Here is a 15,219-nt window from a genome sequence, read left to right on the forward strand (position 1 = left end):
TGTAATTTCTTCTCTATCAGCCTTGCTGGACCTGGGCACTGCCCTTCAGTGGATGCTGGTGATCTCAGGTTGATGTGGGATCCCCTCTGTGTCCTGTGACTACCATTAATGAATAAAGAAACTGCTTTGGACCTATAGCAAGGCAGAACTTAGGTAGGCAAAGAAAGCTAGTCTCAATGCTAGGAGGAAGAAGGGTGGAGTCAGAGAGAAGCCATGGAGCTTCCACTGGAGACAGATGCTGGGAAATTTAGCTGGTAAACCACTGCCATGTGGTGATGCACAGATTAATGGGGATGGATTAAATTAATATGTAAGAGTTAGCCATTAAGAAGCTAGAGCTAATGGGTCAAGCAGTGATTTAAATAATACAGTTTCTGTGTGATTATTTCAGGGCCAAGCAGCCGGGAACCAACAAGCAGCCTCCTCCTACATCAGGTTTCTGCCAGTCCCCCAGGGCAGACTCCTGAACTCCACAGTTAAACTTGGATTTGACTGCCTATTGTACCTCAGACTGAATTCCTATTTTTCCAGCATTGTTTATCTCAGTAAGTGCCACTGCTGTCCACTTAAGTTACCCATGTCAGAGACTAGGTTTCATCTGCGACTGTTTTTATTTTTCCTCATGTATAAGCAACATATTAATCCCCAGTGATTTAACTCCTTAATACCACTCATTGTTATACAGATGTTTCCTGACTTGATGAGGCAGCCCAGGTGACATGAATGCTGGTGGCTCTTGCTATGTAAAACCACTCTATTTAAGGGAAGGTACAGCAACTCTGTTCCAAATTAGCTCATACTGGGGCTGTGAGACCAGGATTTTCTATTCCCCACATTAATGAGTCATTGGATGTGGGCATCCCCGGGAAAGTGAGCACCATTTTGAGCCACTGTTGGCTGATGGCGGAGAATGTCTGAACATAACACTTCTAGTAGCCAAGGGATTGAGTTATTTACGGGCACTCCACGAGTTATGACGGACACTCCACATGCTACCTTAGCTTTTACCCAGAGGCAGCTGTCTTGGATTGGGGCTACACAGCATTTCATTTGGTTTTCACACTAAAACCTCCAATTTAGCTTTTCTTTCAGTGCTACACAGTGTATTTCAGAATCCATCTGCCCATCCTTTATATCCTATTATATATATATTATAGGATATAGGCATATATCCTATTATATGCCTAAACTGAGACAAGGGATGCTTTTCAAACTTGACAGCCTCTGTATCCTTCCTACCACTCCACAAGATCAGGGCTGTCTTGTCCCTTTTGGGGCCTACAGTTACCATTTCCCATTTGGGTGACTTTTCCACTACTACCTGTACTAGCCTGACTTCTTCATCACTGTGACAAATTCCACAAAGAAACAGTCTTAAAGGAGCAGACTTTATTTTGGTCCATGCTCAGTTGTGTCACTGAACATCACGGCAAGCTTGTGTGTTGTAAAGCTGTTCACTTCTTGGTCGCCAGGAAGGAGAGACAGACACAAGATCTGCCCTTCAAAACACACCCTGTGGCCTACGTTAGCCAGACCCCACTTCCTACAGTTTCTACTATTCCCCAATAGCCATATCGAATTATGAATCCATCAAGGGTTTAACGTATTGATTAAGTCAGAGTCCTTATGATCCAATAACCTCTCAGTGATTGGATTTACTAGGTGAGGACTGAACTTTCAACACGTGAGCCTTTTGGAGAACATGTCACATCTGAAATAAAGCACGCCCCTCTGTAGTACTTTCCGTCCATCATGTGCAAAACCACGCGGCTACGCATCTCACTGTGCATTTACAGCTCACCTTGGTTTCCTGTCATCCTCGGGGATCAGAGCCCAGCCTTCTTAGCCCTAAGGATGGCGATGGGAAGTGATGTGTACTCACCCATCTAGTGTGATCCTCTTAGTGCTCATCCTGCACCTCTTTACTCGATGCTTCAGCAAGACAGGATTATTTCAGTCTCCATTACCGACTAAACGGCTTCTTGACCCTGGACCTTTTAAGTATTTTCTCAGGTCAGAATGTATTGAACTTGTTTGTCTCAATAACTTGATTATGAGTATTCTGAGAGCAAGAAATGTCCACATCCTTACAGCAGGCGCTCAATAAATAACAAATGAATGCACGACTATTCCTAGGAAGGAATAATGCCCCACTGGATGTGCTTATGTATAAGTGGCAGCCGCTCAGAGGGAAATTCGCCAATGTTACTGTTAAAGACAAACTGAAACAAGGTACAATGTTTTTTAGACTAGAAATTGGTAGAGTTGCTAGGACTGAAGGCCACAGGGGTCTGATGCAATGGAAAAACAATAAACAGCAAGTACCAAGACAGCGATAAGGGACTAGAGGTTTAAGATGCTTTAGCTGGGGCTGAAGTGATGGCTCAGCGGATGAGAGAGCTTGTTGTTCTTGCAAGACCTGAGCTAGGTTCCCAGAACCCATGAGACATCAACAATCACAATCCTGGAGTTCCAGGAGCTCCAGTTGTCTCTTCTGGCATCTGTGGAGACACATGGATGGACACACAAACACACAGAAAGAGAGAGAAAAAAAACTTTAAAATATTTTTATTATTTTATTTAATGTGTGAAGATATTTTGCTTACATGTATGTCTGAGAACTGTGTTCAGTGTTTGGTGTCCAAGAAGACCAGAGGAAGGCATCAGATACCCAAGAACTGGAGTTATATATGGCTGTAATCTGCTGTGTGGGTGCTGGGAATCAAATCTAGGTCCTCTGGAAGAGAAGTCAATGCTCTTAACTGCTGAGACATCTCTCCAGCCCCCACATACAATATTCTTACTCAGAACTCTTTTTTCCTATATATGCTTCTGAATCTTGAAAACTTTCTGCAAGTGGCTGGGGAGATGGCTCAGAAGTTAAGAGCACTCACTGGCTGCTCTTCCAGAGGTCCTGAGTTCAATTCCCAGTACCCACATGGCAGCTCACAACTGTCTGTAACTCCAGTGCCAGGGCATTTGACTCTCACAGTAATGAACATAAAACAATAACAATAATAATAAAATAATTTTAAAAAAGAGAAAACTTTCTGCAATAAGTATATTTAATGTAAGAAAAAAAAGCTAGTCATTCTATTTATCAAAAAGTTGATACAATAACATTGTGTATAGATATGTTACCAGAAAGTAACAGTGAAACTGCCTAGGGAAAGAGGGAGTTAGCAAGAGCAGTGGGAGGTGTGATATGGGGTAGAGAGATATAGGGAGAATATGCTCAACATACACACGTGTATGAACATTTTAATACAATTAAAGAATTGGAAAAGCACTCAGACGTCATGGACGACTGTCCTGGTCCGCTCGGCATCTCTGTCCCCATCTTTCTGCCCATAGCACTTGTGCTCTTCTCAACCCTAAATGCTGTCCTCAACTTCAGGGGGTTCCAATACAAATCATAAGATTTTTCTCTTCTAATAATTTGAGTCTGGATCGAAGGCCCAAAGAGCTGGGAGGTGTTTAAAGCTATTCGCCAGTAAGCAAAAGCAGCAGAGATGCAGTTATGGGACTTTTATTAGTAAGATCTCTGTAACTATCATGGTTCCTCCTCCTTCCACTTAGTCACCAGATATTCCTTAAACTCTGTAAGCTATTGCCATGTGACTCCATAAATAGCCTTTATTTAAGCTAGTGTCTGTTACATGCAGCAAAAAATCTAGCTAATCCAAATACTAATAAAATACAAAGAATGTTCAGAAGATGAAGCATGATTAATAAAAACTCAGAGAGGGAAATTGGGGTTCAACCTGAAGATCTGAAAAGCAGAACAGCCAGCTATTGGCTCTTACTTCAACCTCAGTCTGAAATCGCGATCCTGCCTCCAGGAATCTCAGCATGAGACTATGTCTGAGAGCTGTCTCCTCCGTTTTATATTCCTCTGTAGGGCTGGGACTAAATGCGTGCACCACTGGGATTAAAGGCATGCACCTGATTTCTATGGCAACTAGTCTGGCTACTAAAATTAAAGGTGTGTTTAACCTACATGGTGAGTTCCAAGGTCAACAAGAGACATTGTCTCAAAATATACAATAGAGAGTGATTAGACAAAAACAACACTTGGTGTCAACATCAGGTCTACACAAGGCACATGGGTAAGTGCACATATAAACAAACACATCAAGCATTTTGTTTTCCCAAAATAATTTATAAATTTAGCCTAAGAGCATCAAAATAATGGAAATTGAATCAGTGCTATAGCTTAGTAGTTGAGTACTTGCCTAGTATGTACAAGGTCCTGGGTTCAACCACACCACAGAAAACAAAACAAATTAGCCATAAGTAAAGCGTTTGCTATGGGATAATCCTTCTGTATGCTGTGAATATGTGCCACTGCTCTCATTGCTTGATAATAAAAGTTGCTTTGGCCTATAGCAAGGCAGAATAAGGCTAGGCAGGAAAGCCAAAGTGGATATAGGGAGAAAGGCAGAGACAGAAGGGAGATGAGCAGCCACTGGGGAAGCAAGATGCTAGAGAACAGGTAAAGCCATGAAGCCATGTGGTAAAATGTAGATTAATAGAAATTGGTTAATTTAAGTTGTAAGAGCTAGTTAGTAATAAGCCTGAGCTATAGGCCAAACATTTTGTAATTAAGATAAGCTTGTGTGTGATTATTTGGGACCAGTGGTTGGGACAAAAGAAAACCTTCACTTCTGTTACAAACATTTCTATAGTCATAAAATTAGCTTGGATTTTCAATCTTTTATTTTTTTAACATTTACTTATTTTTCATGTATAGGGGTAGTCACCAATACATGTATATGGAAGTCTGAAGACAAATTGTAGGAACTGGTTCTCATCCTACCATAATAGGGCCCCTTGGATCAAACTCAGTTTGTCACACTTGGAAGCAAGGGACTTTACCCTTTATCTTAGTTATTTTTCTGTTGCTGTCATAAGACATCATGACCAAGGCAACTTCTAGAAAGAGTTATTTGGAGTTTATGGTTTTAGAGAATTAGAGTCCTTTGGTGGCAGAGTGGAGGCAGCAGGTGGCAGGCTACTGGAGCAGCCGAGAGGTCACATCTCATAGTGCAAGCCTGCCTAAGGCCTCGTGTCTGGGGATGTCACAAGACTTTGGAAGTGTCAAAGTCTGTACCTCTCCCACCACCTCCACTCTGGGACACTTTCTCTGACAATGCCACACTTCTAATTCTTCCCAAACACTAACCGGGGATCAAGTATTCAATCACGTGATTCTATGGGGCCATTCTCACTCAAACCTCTATACCCACTAAGCCATTTCACTGGCTCCATAAAATTAGTTTTAAAATCTCCTTACCATAAAACTTCTTCCACATTTAACCGTTTAAGAGCTGATCATTTAGAACGTGTGCTGTATAAGCCTAGTTGTTGCTGCTGTTTGCTTCATTTTAATTCATTCTTTCCCTGGGGAAAAAAAGTAATGAAGCACAAAGTATTATTTTCAACCTTTTCCATAAAGATTCTATAGGAAGGGTTATATTGGTTATTATATAGCTTATCTTTAGAATGTGGTTAGGTGCTACTGGGCACTGAGGAAGCATTAAAGACACTGCCCTTGCTCCTAAGATCTCATCCCGTAGACAGAAAAAACAAAACCCTGTATACAATGAAGCAAGCTACTACTGTAGAGAAGACATTTAGACATCATGAAAGAAGTGTGGCCACATGGGCAGACTACATAGGACTCAATAAATACATAGGGACGTTTAAAGGCCAGAACACAATGCACACTGGCGAAGTCATCACAGAAATTCTCCATAAATACTGAAGCTCGAGCCAATGATCAAAGAGTAAGTGGAGTTTTAACATGGAAAGAAGAGAGAAAGAAAAGAAGCAAGGAAGAAATAGAGGGAGAGAGGGGTGAAGAGAGGGAAGAAGGAAAGAAAATTCTTCACCAACTACTCAGGAGGCAGGAGGATTATAAAGTCAAAGCCTGCCTGGGCTACAGAGTAAGTTTGAGGCTATTCTGTGCAACCTGCAGAGACCCTGTCTCAAGAAAAAAGTAAAAAGATTGGGAATGTAGCTCGGTGGTAAAGTGCTTGCCTGGCACGTTCAATCCCTAATGGCCTTTAGTTTAAAAAGAAGCAAAGAAAATTCTACACAGTTCTGAAATTCCAGAGCCTGGGGCTCATCTACACTTTTAAATGAAATGTTTAAAGCTTTAAAAGCATAGGGAATAATATACTCTTTTGTTCTCTGCACACAGCTCTGTGAAATATTAACTCACTGTCGTCGTATTTGCTTCGGGCCTACTTGTTAAGCAGAGAAACACCACAGATTCGGCTTTGCCCTCTGCATGCTCTGTCGTGATCCTCGCTCCCTCAGCTAAAGTCCCTACTATCCCACATGCAGAGATTATTATTGTACCTGTTTAAAAACGCATCTCACGTATGGAAACGTTAGCATCTGTTGCATATCTACCACCTCCCGTTTTCCACTCAGCGTTGTATTTTTTAGATGCGTGCAAACTCAACTTCTGGTTCTCACTCAGTTATTCATTTACTTATCTGTAGCACTGGGAACTGAATCCAGGGCCTCAGGCATGCTATCTGGGTTTAACTAAATTGTGACCACAAGACAATTTCCACATTCACTCTGTTGATGGAAATTTACATTATTTGGGGGTAATTTTTCCGTTGCGGGTGTTGCTTTGGTGAACATGCCCATGCCTTCTTTGCATCAGAGGAAGAGTTTCCTTTTAGGATCACGTGGAGAAGAAGAATTGCTAGATTGTAAGATAAGAGCATCTTAAGAGATCTTGCTAAATTGTCTTCCAATTTGTAAGAACTCCCAGTAGCGTATAAAAGTTCCCAGGTCATCTTTGGAATTCTGCTGATGACACCAAAGGCCTGGGGCTGCCAGCAGTCTCTGAGAACTGGCTGTATGTGGTAATGATCATCTGTGTTGGCTTCACCAGGAACTATTCAGCCCGAGCTAATGGGAGACATCAAACCTCTGGAAAGAAGTGAAGAGCAAGGAAAGGAATGGTGATCTTAAGGTGTGGGGACTAGATGAACATCTTACTCATGTTTGATCCCAAGTATGTTAATATAACAAAACTCAGTAATCATGGCTCGGTAAATGTTTAATTGGCCAGGACTAATGTTAATTATGATCTGCTTTTGGCTTTCACTTCTTTAAGCTTCAATTTCCACACCTATAAACTGTGGATGATAATATAATTTATGAAGTCATTCTAAAGCTAAAATGAGACAAAATTGTGCAAATGTTTATATATTTTAAAGAGCTATGATAAATAAGCTATAGGAGAAAGCCATTTCCAGGCTGCAATTTCTTTGGCACAACTGAGTGACATTTTGGTGGCTCAAGAGAACTTCCAGGTTTCTTGCCATTCTTCCTGGGACCCCAGTGAATTCAGAAATCCATCTTATCAGTGTTCCATGTTGGTTTAAGTAAGAAATGTCCATCAAGGGCTCAGGAATTAGTTGTTCCCAGTTCGTGGCATTGTTTGGAAAGTTTTAGTGGGTGGGACCTTGCTGGTGGAAGCCTGTCAGTCATTGTGGACAGCTTTGGAGAGTTGTGCAGTCTCTGACCACTTTCTCTGCTTTGTGCTTGTGTCTAAAGATGCGAGCTCTCTCAGCCTTCCTGTTCCTGCCACCATGCCTGCCCCTTGCTGTTGTTAATCCCACCAATGGAGAATAAGACCACTACCACAATTTAAATCCAAATCTGGCTGGACTTTTAATTCCAGCACTGGGGAGGCAGAGACAGGTGGATCTCTGTGAGTTTGAGGCCAGCCTGGTCTACAGAGTGACTTCCAGGACAGGCTCCAAAGCTGCAGAGAAACCCTGTCTCAAAACCCTCCTTTGCAAGAAGAAAAAAAAAATCCAAATTTGAAGCAAACTTTAATTAAATACTGGCCAGGTCGATGGGCTCTGGCCAGGTCCATCTCTGGTTCCCCAGAAAAATGACCCCGAGTCACAGTTTGTAGCAGCTTAAGTACTTCCCATCAGGTCCAATCAGGGGCAAGCACACATCCTGATAAATTTCCTACCTACATACCTCCTGCCCAAATGTTATCAAGCACATCCATTGCAGATGGGTCAAACAAATTTGTTTAGGTAGTGAAAACATGTGACTTGCTAGCTCCCATAAACAAAAGCCTCCAGCAGTTCAGGAACTGTTTGTCCTTGGATAAGGAGCTTGCAGATTAGAGATATTTCTGCTCCACAGATCTCTAAGGCACAGGAACTAAACCTTAAAATGTAACTCTCACACTGCTATACTTCCCTGTCACGATGGACCCTGCTGCTTCTGGAGCCAGAAGTCAAAAAACTCTCCCACAAACTGATTTTGATTATGGTGTTTTATTATAGCAACAGGAAAGAAAAGTATTTAATATAAAAGTTGGTACTAAAGAGTGAGCTCTTGTGGTAATGAACCTGATGGTATCGCTTTTTTGGAAGAATGTGGAAAACCTTGGAGCTTTGGATTAGAAAAGTGGTCAGATGTTTCAAATAGAGCTTAAGTGATGGTCCCAGTTAGGAGCCTGGAAGATGCACTGCAGAGGCCTGGTTCAGCACGTTTCAGAGGGAAGCAAGGATTCTCTCAGCAACTGAGCTAGAGGTCATTCCTATGAGAGTTTGGCAAAGAATGAGGCTGCCTTCTGCTCTTGTTCTAAGAACTTGCCTGAGGTTAAATTTCAAAGTAATGGACTAATTTGGTGTAGGAAACTCAAGACAGAATAATAATGAATCTGTGATGTGGCTGAGTTCCCTTAAAAAAAAAAAAAAGAGCAAATGATCAGAAATAAATACAAACTATACAGTCTGGAGAGAAAAAAACGCTAGTAAGCTTAATGCCAAGACCAAAGTATGTGCTGAAAGAGAGGTTGTAACCTTTAAGCAGAGGCCTACTGTGTGCTGGAACAAGGAGGGGGGCTGGGCTCAGGGCAAGACCCCACCCAGCTACACTCCCAACTTGTGAAAGGAAAAGATCTAAAGAGTTTTCAGCTCCTGAAACGTAACTGCGGCAAAAGCCACTGATAATGCCGCTCAAGAGGTCTGGAGCTGCACATTCGTAAAGGAACTCGGCAGTGCCGTCCAAGTGGTGCTGGCTTTAGAGGCACAAAGGGTCCAAGAGTTAAGGGTCACAGGTTCTTCCACTGCAGTTTCAGAGAGCTGCTGAAGTCGGGCAGTATGTGGTAGGGGTGCCCCCTCCCCGTGTGAGGCTTCCCTGCCAGGATAGACTCTTATACCCCCCTCCCCCTCTCCCCCCCCTCCCCGATGGTAAGTCAAAAGAAACTCTTTCTTCCATAAGTTACTTTTGGTCCTGATATTTACCACAACAGCAAAGAAAAGTAACTAAGATAGCCACATACAAAGAAAGAGTTGTTGAGCTGGGCCGTGGTGGCACACGCCTTTAATTCGAGCACTTGGGAGGCAGAGGCAGACCAATCTCTGTGACTTCAAGGCCAGCCAGGTCTACAAAGTGAGTTCCCAGGACAGCCAGAACTTTTTCACAAACTCTGTCTTAAAAACAAACAAAACAACAACAACAACAAGGTAGTTGTTGAAAACTAGGTATTCTTGGCAGACCATGGTAGTTGGTGCATGTCTTTAATCCCAGCACTGGGGAGGCAGACACAAGTGGATCTCTGAGTTTGAGGCTAGTATGATCTATAGAACAAGTTCCAGGACAGCCAGGGCTACACAAAGAAATCCTGATGAAGAAAAGAAGAAGGAAGAGGAGGAGGAGGAGGAAGAAGAGAGGGGAGGGAAGGAGGAGAAAAGAAAGAAAGGCATGCTTATCCTTACCGGCAAAGAATATCAAAGAGGAACTCATTTGTGGTATATGAGGTGTGGTGGTTTGAATAAGAATGGCCCTGATAGGGTCATAAATTTGAATGTTCAGTTACCAGAGAGTGGAACTGTTTGAAAGTATTCTAAGGATTAGAAGGTGTGGTCTTGTTGGAAGAAGCCTGTCACTGGGGTTGAGCTTTGAAATTTCAAAAACCCATGCATTCCAGGCCCAATCTCTGCCCGCTCCCTGAGCGTTAGGAAGTAAAGCTGTAGCACAGTAGTACCCAAGTCTGTATTTTATTCTGCCACTTCCTCATTTTTCCCTGATATTTTAAAGGTCAACTCAATTCCTATCTAACTAAATCATTTCCCGCTCCTCTATTTTTCTTCTCTATTTAGATAGTCACTACCCTTCACCTAATTTTCATATTGAAGAAATCTAGAAAACATTTGCCTAGGGAAAAAAAAAACAAGATTTATCCTTTAATGAGAGAATCCCACAGCACGCTTTTTCTTTTGTCACAGATTGGAGTGACAATTATTTTTCTTTTGTGCTAACGTTTCTTTTTCCTTTTTGATATTGCTATTGATTGAACTCAGGGTTTCCAACTCTTTTCAACTGGAACCTTTGAAACCTGGAGCCCCTGTCTATTCATCTCAATAGCCCCTTACTTAAAAGCAAGTCTGTCAATCATTCTCTCCACTGCCAAACTTCACTCAAAGGACAACCACATCTTTATTTGTATTACTCAGATTTATCCTCATATATTATAATATATATAGTGCACATATGTATATATCCTCTTATATATTACATCTGAAGCTGCTACTATCCTAGCACCTCCTGGAATGCCCTCTCATGTACCCAACTGCAACATGCATAAGGGAAACTCTTTCTTCTCTTTCTAAGTTCCTTAAATGACTTCCATTATTTCAGTTATTTGGAATTGCAGAAGCACATTCATGAGCCAGGTGTGGTATTAGTAAAAGCGGGTGGGGATGGGGCCAGAGAAGATAATTAAGAAGCTTGCATCCTGACACAGAAAATAGAATTCTGATGTGCAGACATCTGGGGTCTGTGTGGGGTAACAGTAAGGTGTTTTCCTTAGGCAAGAGAACCCATGAACCCTGGATATTGACTTAATTACTAATTCATAGAAATCTTTCAGATATAGAGACAGATATAGGATACCCATATACAGGTCCATGTTTATATCTAAGAAAGACTATTGACACATTTCAAAGATTTATTTACTCTTATTTATTTTTGAGCTAGGGTCTCACTACAGACCCCTGCCTGGCTTAGAGCTTGCTGTGTAGATCAGGTTGGCTTGGAGCTCACAAAGATCCACCTGCCTCTGTTTCCCGGTCCTGGGATCAAAGGCATAGGTCATCATACCCAGTTAATCTCTTTTCCTTGATATTGTTATTATTATTATTATTATTGTGTGTGAGAGCATGTATGCACACACATGTGCACCTTTGTGAGTTTATACATACCATATGTGTGCAGGAGACTTTGGAGGTCAGAAAAGGGCATCAGATGCCCTGGAAGTAGACTTAGAGGGGGTTGTGAGCTGCATGTGGGTTCTGGGAGCAGAACCCGGATCCTCAGTGAGAGTGGTAAGCACTTTTAACTGTGGAGCCATCTCCCCAGCCCCTACTGACACATTTCTTTCATACAGGAGCTTATCTACTTGTAGACAGACACAAAGCAACAGGGGAATTTTCATGAGACTCCTTCCCACTTACTCCAGCTCCACCACCACATGTTGGAACTGTTCTGCTCGTATCAGATACTCAGCTGGGAACGTTCATAACACCAGATGAGTCCTAAATGAACACAGTGTGTCTTTAAGAAACTGGAGGATTAGATTCCAAACTGAACGTCTGGTTCTAATACCAAGAGGCATGGCTTAGCCCAGATGGGCTTTGCTATGAGCTAGCAAATTGGATCAGTTTCCTAAGACAGAGATCTGGGTCAGTTTGAGAAATGGATTACCTTCTCATTCACCTTGCTCCGATGAGCAGGGAGGAAGAAACAAGAGAAAATGCCTGGGATGGTATTAGAATCACTTACCCAGACACTCATTTTTAGAAACTCCAATCTTGATCTGTGCTGAATGAGTGGGCTACTTCCAGATCTGTGGCTAGCTTCCTACAGGTGTGTACATGTATGTGTGTGCATGTGCATATGCATGCTAAGGGATGACCAGCAGTCAACACAGCTTCTGTGGTAAGCACAACAGGACCTTGCTGACATACAAGGTGGGATAATCTACTCTAGAAACACCATCTTGTAACTATATTTATCTGGGTTCAGTTTCATCCAGCCCATCAGTTCTCAACCTGTGAGTTGTGACCCCTTTGGGGGATGGACCGACCCTTTCACAGGGTCACCTAAGATCATCGAAAAACAGATATTTACATTATATCTGTAGCAAAATTACAGTTGTGAAGTAGCAACAAAAATAATGTTATGGTTGGGGTCAGCACACCATGAGGAACTGTGTTAAGGGTCACAGCATTAGGGGAGTTGAGAATCACTGCTCTAGTCCAACAGTTGCCTCAGTTTACATCTTGAATTTCTACCAGGACATAGGTACATCCTTGGAGGCAATTAAGGCGAATTCTAGATTAAATGACTAATGAAATAGTATGGTCTAATCTACCATGAATAAATAGTCAAGTGTGGGTTTTATAGGTTTTCCCCGCTTTGAGACTGGTCCTTGCTCATAGCCCAGGATGCCTTCAAACTTGTAATCCTCTTGCCTTGGCCTCCTGACTGTTGGGATTATAGGGGTGCAATTGCACCACCTTCCCTTGGTAATAATGAGAATAAAAAGACTGTCTTGCTATCACCAGTCTCTGTCTTTCCCAGTCTGTGGTCAGTTTACACTTTCCAATATTCCGTTGTCAGTTTTTGACACAGCCTTCATCCTCAAGGTTTAGCTGCTTCCAAGAGACGTATCAGTTACCTACTATGTAGGCCAACAAGGATCCCTTGAAATCTTGGATTTTCAAGAAGGCAGGTTGTTCTTGTCTGGGTAAATTGCCTTCCAAAGGTCTCTCTTGGCATCGGTATGAGGCAAACATGCTCAGTTCTCAGTTTTGATGGTATGGACGTCCTCTCTGCTTGCTGATAAAAAATTATTTCTAGGAACACTAGATATATGAGGTCGTCTTTTCTGTCTCAGCTCCTTACGACATGCTTCGGAATGGTCCCAGAGCTTTCTGCATGCTAGGCATACATTCTACTTTAGAGATTACCCCAGCCCTAGAACGTTTTTCTTGATCAGGATCAGGGGCCAGGTTGGAGCTGAGAATGACATTAGTAATAGTTATATTGATACAATGAATAATAATATTGTATATCAGTTGGGCACTATGAGGCTCAGTTTGTTGAGGCTAGGAAACAATAAATTAAAATTGAAGTGACATTGTATCTGTCAGATAATAGGTAGTTATAATCCCACATGGTTAACATTGCCCACAATGAATGTGAAACTCTGAGCCCAATTCTTAGTTCCCAGAATTTAGAGACATATTACTAACCAAATGTGTCCAGCTGGGGTAGTGCAGATGAATTGCATGGAGATCATGATGCAGGAGAATGACTGAAAGGAATTCAGAGGAGGCAATTCCGGAGAGAAGCAACAGCGGATGGAGGAAGATGGGCATCAATGAAGCCAGTACTGACCTCCATGAAGACAACTCTCAGGTTGTGTTTCAGCCTCCTCCTGCTTTCGTGACCTCTCTTTGACACAACACAACATGCTTGCTTCATTGATCCTTTTGTTTGTTTTTCTTTTTTAAAGAAACAATCTAACGTAGCCCAGCCCCAGTCTCACTATGTGGCTGAAGATGCCTCAGAAGCCCTGAGCCACCTGCCTCCACCTCCCGAGCACAGGGACCACAGGAGTATGCCACCACACCAGCACACTGATGTCCTTTGCACAAGTACAAAAGATGGTAAAATTGAATTAATAGTGCAAGACACTTATCTGTGCTAATACTGAGGCAGGAATGAGAACTAGGCCAGAATGAGCATGCTCAGTCACTGGAAGCAGGGACCTCTCGGCACAGCTGCTATGATGGATCCCAGAAGCCTAGAGGCTGGAGGCTATGAGCTAGATATTCCTCTAATGAAGCCCTGAAAGGTCCACGGCAATGGCTGCCCCACGCTACTTCAGGTCACATCTACAGGAATCCCCCACCCTCTGCTTCCTGTCTTTCTTAAGAGAATTCTCTAAGGTTCTCTAGGGACCCATTTTCTGCCCATACTGTACATTTTTTACTATGAGAAACCATCACAATTTGAGAGGCTCTCTTTGGGATGTTGATACAGCACACATTAATTCAGCCATCATGTTCCTGAACCTGGCCTCCTGCAGTGATTTAATCCTTACCGCTCATATATCTGCTCTTGCCATCTGCCTCCGGTTCACTCTCCAATCCCGGATGGGTACAAACAAAATCATCTATAGCTGTGTTGAAACCGTTAATAGTTCTTCTCATTCTCAGAAAACCCAAATTATATTTCATGACTCACAGTTCTCCATTTTTACTCTATTTTCTTTACTTCTGACCTAAGATCTTGGATTATGAGCCTGAGTCATCCCGCTTTATGTGGTGAGGAAGACCGAAGCCAGGGCTCTGTGGTAGGCAAGCATTTTACCAGCTTCACAACACGTCCCTGCCTTTGCCTGCTCCTGTTTAGCTCATCCGCTCCTACAAACTGAACAACTTCAGGCTCTTTGGCTGTGGTCTTTCCGTTAGTTTTCCAATACTATAACAGAATACCCAAGCCAGGATAACTTTATAAAGGAAATAGATTGATTTAGCTCAGCACTGGCTCTGGTGAGGTCCACATGGCAGATGGTGAGAATATGGGTAGAAAGAAGTAATCACAGTTCAAAATAGGAAGCCAGATAATAAAACATATGTGACTTGAAAGCAAAACAGAGGCTATCACAAGGGGGAGGAAGGGGAACCAGGAGTGGGGCAGGGAAGCAAGGGAGATAATTTGGGAAGAAGGATCATTGGAAACAAAGTGTGGATAAAATGCCATAATGAAAGCTATTACTTTATATGCTAATTCAAAACAGTGTGAAAGAAAGGAAAGAAATGCATTTCTGCCACGCAGGTGTACCTACCTGTATTCCCAACACCCAGGAAGCAGAAACAGGAAGATCAAGAATTTGAACCAGCCTGTCTTACACAAAGAGCCCTTGTCATCTGCAAACAGAGAAAAGAAAACATCCTTTATGATATTGCTTATAACAAGCTGTCTACCAAATATACCAGCTATAATTTTTTAAAAAAATGAATTAAAGTGTAACTGTCTCCTCTGGAAGCTGTTCTCAACCTTTCTAGCACTGTGACCCTTTAATACAGTTCCTTATATTGTGGTGACCCCCAACCATACAATTGTTTTCATTTTACTTCATAACTGTAA

The 15,219-nt window shown here is 42.3% G+C and overlaps 1 long non-coding RNA gene across 1 annotated transcript; it reads right to left on the reverse strand.

The window, feature by feature from the left end:
- Positions 1 to 1,473: 1,473 nt before the first annotated feature.
- LOC119807923 lies at positions 1,474 to 14,999 on the reverse strand. The gene is made up of 3 exons (XR_005284370.1): positions 14,918 to 14,999; positions 5,297 to 5,403; positions 1,474 to 2,501 (listed from the first exon to the last, which is right to left on the reverse strand). It is a non-coding gene; the product is annotated as an uncharacterized LOC119807923 (long non-coding RNA).
- Positions 15,000 to 15,219: the final 220 nt, after the last annotated feature.

The sequence above is a fragment of the Arvicola amphibius genome, chromosome 2 (assembly GCF_903992535.2).
Source record: "Arvicola amphibius chromosome 2, mArvAmp1.2, whole genome shotgun sequence".
Classification (NCBI taxonomy): Eukaryota; Metazoa; Chordata; class Mammalia; order Rodentia; family Cricetidae; genus Arvicola; species Arvicola amphibius.